Source organism: Orycteropus afer, unplaced genomic scaffold (assembly GCF_000298275.1).
Source record: "Orycteropus afer afer isolate SDZICR_OR568_19922 unplaced genomic scaffold, OryAfe1.0 scaffold00504, whole genome shotgun sequence".
Lineage (NCBI taxonomy): Eukaryota > Metazoa > Chordata > Mammalia > Tubulidentata > Orycteropodidae > Orycteropus > Orycteropus afer.
Genome location: NW_006922091.1, coordinates 1,617,330 through 1,625,799, shown reverse-complemented (window position 1 = coordinate 1,625,799; position 8,470 = coordinate 1,617,330). Strand labels below are relative to the sequence as shown.

The 8,470-nt window shown below is 38.9% G+C and overlaps 1 protein-coding gene across 1 annotated transcript in view; it reads right to left on the bottom strand.

The window, feature by feature from the left end:
• The window catches only part of TMTC2 (transmembrane O-mannosyltransferase targeting cadherins 2), a 661,377-nt gene that overhangs the window by 349,676 nt on the left and 303,231 nt on the right, over positions 1–8,470 (bottom strand). The window lies entirely within an intron of this gene.

Sequence of the window (8,470 nt, the reverse complement as noted above, 5' to 3'; positions counted from 1 at the left end):
ACCAGCCACTCCTCAGAAGGAAGATGGGGCAATCTACTTCCATAGTGATACTGCCTCGGAAACCCAAGGAGGGGTCACTATGAGTCGGGTCCAACTTGACAGCACATAACAACAACAACAAGGTTCTAACTACTTAACATTCAAGTCTACATAACCAATCACGTCTCTGTGTATTACCCAAATGGTATTTTCATTTCACTGGTGAACAGAACACTGCCACCCGAATTACTAAGGATTCTCATTTTTTACTCTCACCTTCAGTTACTATTTTACCACAGAATTGTAATATATGTCTTCAGTCTCTATGTCAAAATTTCAGTTTCTCTGTAAAACTCTGGCAAAATTCAACTACTTAGCTACATTAAATATGGTAATAAATCCTAAATTTTGTTTCCTATAACTCTGAATTGTTGTTGTTGTTAGGTGCCACAGAGTCAGTTTTGACTCCATAGCGACCCTGTGTACAACAGAATGAAACAATGCCCGTCCTGTGCCATCCTCACAATTGTTGTTGTGCTTGAGTCTATTGTTGAAGTCACTGTGTCACTCCATCTCCTTGAGGCTCTTTCTCCTTTTCGCTTCCTCTCTACTCTAGCATGCATCATATCCTTCTCCAGAAACCAGTCCCTCCTTTGCAGATGACCAAATTATGACACAAAGTCTCACCACCCTTGCTTCTAAGGAGCATTCTGGCTGTTCTTCTGCCAAGACAGATTTGTTTCTTCTTCTGAAAGTTCAGTTCATGGTATATTCAATATTCTCTGCCAACACTATAATTCAAATGTATCAGTTCTTCTTTGGTCTTCCTTATTTATTATCCTGCTTTCACATGCACATGAGACAACTGAAAATACCACTGCCTGGGTCAGATGCACCTTAGTCTTCAAAGTGACACCTTTGGTCTTTAATACTTTAAAGAGGTCTTTGAATTAGTTGTCCAAAATCTATCTGCTACCTCCAAGAAGAGGTAAAAATTGAAGTATTTTGCCAGTTATCTCGGTAGGCTTACCTGTAAAATAAAATTATGTATGTGTCTGTGTGTGTGTGTATGTATGTATGTGTGTGTGTGTATATATATATATACATATATATATATACATATATATATATATATATGTATATATATATAAAATCTCCATGCCTAACATATATCATAAGAATAGTTTCAAGTGAGATTAAATATATACCTTTAATGCTAAAGATATCTCATTTTTCCTCATAACAAATGAGATAGATGTTATTACCCAACTGTTAATGTTTTGTTGTTAGCTACCTTTGATTCAGCTTCCCACTCATGGTGACCTCACGTCCAAGAGAAGGAAGTGCTCCCTTGTCCTGCATCATCCCCATGATCAACTGCAGATCAGAACATTGTGACCACGGTTTTCCCTGGCTGACTTTCACAAGTAGATCACCAGGACCTTCTTCCTAGCCTGTCTTTATCTCTCTCCACTGACACCTACCCAGCATCACTGCAGCACACAAACCTGCACCGACAGTCCGGTGGTGGCTGCACACGAGGTGATTTGCTGGATATCACACCTGAGTCTCCCACACGAAAGATAAGAGGTCTACCACTGAACCACCAAAGCCCTTCTCCAACCCCCCGCCAAAAAAATCCACTGCCATCAAGTTGACTCCAACTCATAGTGACCCTCATTGCATGTCTAAGATTGTAAATCTTTACTGAGTGGATTACATCATCTTCCTCCCACAGAGCAGCTGATAGGTTTGAACTGCCCATCTTCTGGTTAAGAGCCAAATGCCTTATTCACTACACCATCTGAGCTTCTTCTCCAGTTGGTACTAAATGAAGAAAATATCAGAGATGTACCACTTACAAGATAACAGAGCATCTGTCTGTCAAGTTTCAAAGCCCTTATTTAACTACTACCAAATAAAACTATAATTTAAAGAAGTACCTTTTTAAAGTATAAAGGTTAAACCCATTGCTGTTAAGTCAGTCCTGACTTGCAGTGAACCTAGATGACAGAGAACTGCCCTGTAGAGTTTCCAAGGCTGTAAATTTTTATGGAAGCAGATTGCCACACCTTTCTTCTGCAGGGCAGCTAGTAGGTTCACACAGCCAACCTTTCAGTGATCAACCAAACACTTTAACCACTGTACCACCAGATCTCCTTTATGTAAAGATTTATTATGGGAAAACTTTATAAACTTAATAAATTAAAATTAAAATTAAAAAAAAAACAGGTGGAAAGCAAGGAAAAACAAGTCATTCAACTGCATGGAACTTTTAAGATAAACATAAACTTATGTATGAAATAATGCTTTTATACTCTAACCATTAGTGAAAATTGTTAGGGGGGGTCAACATTTACAGCCTGGGATTTTCACTAATTTCTTGACAGCAGTTAATATGACTCCAGGGAAATTGCAGTCTTTATAGACCTAAGAAAATTTACTTTTGCTAAAATAATTATACCATGGATTATCACAAAAGAACATAATGCAAAGTGGTTTAAAAGTAAGTCTTGTTGAAATGTTAAATAGAAGATGTGGGCATGATTTAAAGGTTATGACTCATACTTATGCCAGAAAAACAGAGGACATATTCTCTGTACTTATATGCAATTCTAAATTCATTGATTTAATAATAATGCAGGTATTTCCTTATCAATGGTTATTTAAGATGGACCTAAGAATAAATTTATTCCTAATAAAGAAAATAAATAGGAAAAATGAAATAAATAAGAGGAAAGCATTACACTGATACCACAGCTAGATAAAAATAAACCAAATTCACACTCACTGCCATTTAGTCAATCTTGACTCACAGCAACACATATTGGGTTTCCAAGGCTGTAAATCTTTATGGATACAGATTGCCTGAATTTTGTTCAGCGACATGGCTAATGGGTTCAAACCACCAACCTTTTAGTTAGCAGTAAAATACCTTAACAATTACACCACCAGAGCGCCTTACATAAAGGTAACACAAAAGAAAACTATAGACAAATATCTCTTATGAATACAAATGCAAAAATTCTTAACAAAATACATGTGAGTGCTAGAACTCAACAGGACTGTCTTATTTTTTTCAGGTCTCATAACTATTCCATGTATGACATGGTACAGTCTTATTATCTCCTATTGATTCTTCTAGGGGAAAATATCTGAGTTTTCCTTCTCTGATAGATGTCTATCTTACACAGGTACCAACTCCCACAGGTTTTACTGTACTAGAAAACAAAATCCAACAGCATATTGAAAGGATAATACACTATGATTAAGTAAGATTTATCCCAGGTAAATCACATTAATAGAAGGAAAGGGAACAGAAACCACATGATCATCTCAACTGATGCAGAAAAGGCCAAAACTTACACACTAAATTTCCAGTCAATATGGCACTTAGATACATACACTGTAATGAACCCCTGACAAGAAAGACTTGAGAAACTAAGTGGACACACACACACACAAACACCTCGGATTCTAGAATGTCAAAAACAGAACTGAAGAAACAGACTGAGCCCTGACTGGAAGGAGAAGCAAAACAAGACTAGCAAACAGAGGTTCATGGATCAACTCACCCTGCCTTCCAGCTCAGAGCTGTATGCTCATTTTCCAACAGTATAAAAAAAAAACTCAGAATAGGAACCCAGGAAAGCAATGACAAAGAGAACACAGCTGGCAGCAAAGGATCTGTGTGAACAAACACAGAAAGAAATGACAGAGGGGGGCAGGATGCAGACAAGATGGAGCTCCCGGAGTAGGGGAGCAAAGGAGTAGTATAGCTTTGAAACCAGGGAACCAGGTAGAAATACTTCGAGAGCAACTAAAACAGACTGACTAATTTGAGTATTAGAGAACGAGATAGTGTAGGCAGAGAGTATACAATTTTTGGGGAGTAAAAGAAGTAGAGAGACAGACGAGAGTTCCTGCCACTCTGGTGAGTGTAAGAAGGGAGAAGGCAAGGTCCTAATGCAGGGACTGCTTGTCAGTGGAGGTACCTGGCCATTTATACACTGAGCCACTTAGTGAAAAGTCACCCATAAACTAACAACTAGAGCTCCCCACACACACATATGGTCTGTGTAGTCACACTACCTGGCATTTGTATTAGCATGTGCTCTGAGGCACTGGCAGGCAGGGCAAAGGAGCATTAAGCCTAGCCCCATACTCCAACCTCTCCCTGAGGCAGAGGAGGCATCCAATGATGCACAAGCCCACCTTTACACACAATCCCCTTCCTAAGGCACAGGTGACTTGCACTTGCTCCTCCCAACTGGCACTGGCCACAGTAGCCACCTGAAAGTGATGGTTACATTTGTACTCACAAGCCCAGCCAAACACATCAACCCCTCCTTGAGATGTAGGAGGTCCTACTTGATCAATCAAGTCTGCCCAGAACCAGTACCCTTGGGAGAAGGTGGCCCATGTGAAAGGCACAATCCTGACCATGCAAGCCACCTGCTCCATGAGGTTCAGGAGGTCCATGTTGACATGCACAGGCCCAGACATGCCCTCCACCCCTCCCTGAGCCCAAGTGGCTTGCATTTACATGCTCAAGCCTAACTCCATCCACAACACCCTCGTGGAGGTACAGCCCGCTCACATGTACCTCCACAAGCCCAAGAATGCAAACCACCCCTTCACTAAGATGGAAGCCCTAACAACCAAGCAATTGGCAGTGAACACACATATCCAACTCAGCAGCCAATGACAATGTTTCTGCACTCATGCTTCAGTGACTTGCTGGACAGACAAATCACCTCATCAGCCATGCCAGTCACATCCTGACAGGCACCATCTGTACCTATACCAAATGATGAGCAGGAGTTTCCAGCACCCTCATCCAACATGTACCCAGCTGCAATGACGAACATCCCACCAAAACAGTTCCTGCAAGCCATCTGCACTTATGCTAAAACTCTTTGTTATGCCATAACCTGCAGAGATGCCAATTCACTCACAAAGAACAGACCTACCCCATACATTTGGGTAGCACACCCTCTTAGTGGATAAAGACATGTCCTGCCCTGACCACCCAATACTTGTCACAGAATATAAAAAATAATAATAATAATAATAAAAACCCTGCTGCTATACCTCTGCTCAATATTGTAAGGGAAGATATATGAGCTTAACATTAGAGGACTTGCATGTGGATGTGACCCACCATATCCACTAGGGAGAGAAAATCACATGCAGCCAACAGATACTACCAAAGTCACACATAGACCAGAACCCAAAATAAATTAAAATAATACAAAGAATGAAAGATATCCTAAGGAGAAAGAAAGCTCCAGATAGAGCAAAACGAAGTAAAAAGTCAGCACAAAGTAAGCATTCATACAACCAACAAATAATTATATAAATAAATAAACACCTTCGGTTGGGATCCGATTCATAGCAACCCCTCCATGGGTTTCTGAGGCAGTATCACTACACCAGTAGATTGACCAACCTTCCTTCCAAGGAGTGGCTGGTGGGTTTGAACCACCAGTCTTCTGCTTAGCAGTCAAATGCCTTAGGCACTATGCTACCAGAGCTCCCTCATGGTTTGGAGATAGCAGAAAATAACATAAAATATAAAGAAACAAGATGACTCAAATAAGTGTACAAAATAAAGGTGCAGAAAACCTTCCTGGAAAGAAATAGTAATAGAACTACTTGATAAGGAATTCAACTGACTAATATATAGGATCCTCAAAGAGATCAAATAAACATAGATAAAACCCTAGAAGGAGTCAGGAAAATAATACAAGAAAAAAACAAAAAGACAAAATTGAATCAGAAATCATAGAAAAACAACAACTGAAAATCCGGAAGATTAACAGTATCAGAAACAACTGAATGACTGAATATAGAAATAGATTTGAAGTGATGAAAGAGTCAGTAAAATCAAGGAAAAATCTCTTGATACTAATTTCTTGAGGAAAAAAAAAGAGAAAAGAATGAATAAAAATGAAGAAAGCCTAAGAATTATGTGGGACATTATCAAGAAAAAGAAATTATATAAATAGAAACAAATTCCACAGCAGGCAGAGAGGGGGAAAAAATCACAGACAGTATTCTTTAAGACTTATTGACAGAAAAATTCCCTAATACCATGAAAGATGAGATGGTTTTTACCCAAGAAGCTCAAAGAACCTGGTACAAGGCAGAACCAAAAAGAATGTCATCAAAACATACCATAATTAAGTTTTCCAAAATTAAAGACAAAGAAAGAATTCTGACAGTAGCTCATGAAAAATGAAATAGCATGTGCAAAGGAGCACCAATGAGACTAAGGGTTGATTGCTCAGCAGAAACTAGGCAGGCAAGAAGACGGTGGGATGACACATATAAAATGCTGAAAGAAAATAATTATATCCAGCAAAATAAGTCTTTCAAATATGATGGTGAAATTAAGACAGTCTCAGATAACAAGAAATTAAGGGCATTTGTAAAAAATCAGACTAATCTTAAAGAAATATTAACAACAACCTGAGATTAAGACACAAAACAGTACGTAAAAAAGGGTGTAGGGGTGATCTGCTCTCAGCTAAATTCACAAGTGGGAGAGAGAATCACCATCAGCAGTCCAAGGCTATTCCCTATGAGGCAGACATGCCGCCACTCTCCAGCCTTTTTATCAATTCTGATACCAACTGTCCCTCCCACAACCCTCTTTACATCCTCTACTGGGTTTAGTAATTCACTGAAATGGCCACAGAGAATCAACAGACAATAATCACAATTATTAGGTAAGTAATAGTTCACAATTCAGGTTCAAGAATGCTTAGGATATAATTCTTGGATGAGGACAGTCTGCTCTTGGCCATGTCACAGGCATGCCTCTCTTTGGCCTTTAGTCTATAGCCTCACCTCTGTCCTGCTCGGGCAAGTATTCTACATTTCTTTAAGTTCTGACAATAGGTGCATTTCATTCTACCAGCAAGCCTCCTGCCCAAAGGTACTCAGCTTTCTTGCTTCATGGGCCACCAGGCCAGCTGCTCTGTTTCCTGTCAGTCTCTTGGTTTACTATTTATGCTGCTGCCATCTCTCTGCTGTCTCTCTACTGTTGTCTCAGTGCAGGGATCTTGGGTCCAAGGGTGTACTCCACTCCTGGCTTCTGTCTCTTGAGGGCAGTAAGATCCCCTTTCTGTCTTTGAGAACACTCAGTTTAAGTCTGGCAGAATGACAAAACTGACTAATCTCCATGTTAGGGTTCCATAAACCTTATTTCTATGGTCCCACCACCACAAGAGGCTATGTAACTCATTCACATTGCTAGCAAGCTATATAATGCCCTTGGTGGTGTACAAGCAACTTTCATTTGCATAGTTCCAGCTAGTAATATGTTGGAAGTAAAAAAAGACCATGGCTAAAAGAGCCATATCAAGTAATTCATTATACCACACAGTATCACCCACATACCAATCCCAGATAAAGAATTCTCAGAGGTAAAATAAAGCTCAAAGACTGAACACATGGGCCTAGAGATGTCAATCTGTACATGTTGACACTTCAAGAAACAAGAGGGAATAAATGATGTAGTTATAGATCATCCATATGGAAAGGAGGTCAAGATGATATAAAAATATAATAGACTGTTTGAAACTTAGAAAGATAAGGGCAAATTTCAGAGTAACCACAAAGAAAATTAGTAAATCTACTCACCAAAATGTACCCATTCCTCACTTATTGACAGGTTAGTGTCTAAAAACTAGATCTTTATGTAAAACTTGGCATTATGCAAAAGGGAGGATCACTACATCTTTATATAACTACCAAATTATATAATTACATAACTGCCAAATTGTATCACTACACAACTTGTAAACCATTGAGAATCATGCCCTAGCCAAGGTGAAACATAACCTTAACTATCTCAGCAAGTGTTACTCTCACCTCACTCTTCGTTGTTTGGAATGGCCAGACGTACACCATTAATGTGCAAAATAGTCAGATAGATTTTTTACTATTGTCGTAAGTACAAAATGTCTGATGATGAAATAGTTGATATGTGAGGAGAAGGTATGAAAAAGAACAAAATCAAAAAGACTCAGTAAAAACAAGATCAACAACAATGAAGGATATGAAAAGCAAATCCAAACACAAAAATAACTCAGCACAGAAAATTAAGCAAAACAAAGAAATTGTTAACATCACACACACACACACAAAACATAGCAAAACAGCAATTAGTAAATGTGTGTATATATATGTATCAATAATGATACTGAATATAAATGGTTTAAATGTACTCTCAATATACAGAGTGGCAGAGTGAATTAAAAAAATATGACCCACAAATATATTATCTATAAGTGAAACACCTTGGATACAAAGACATAAATAGGTTAAACAACAAAAGATAAATATATATGTTGTTGTTGTTGTTATGTGCCGTCGAGTCAGCCCCAACTCATAGCGACCCCTCCTTGGGTTTCCGAGGCAGTATCGCTAAGGAAGTAGATTGCCCAACCTTCCTTCCAAGGAGTGGCTGGTGGGCTTGAAC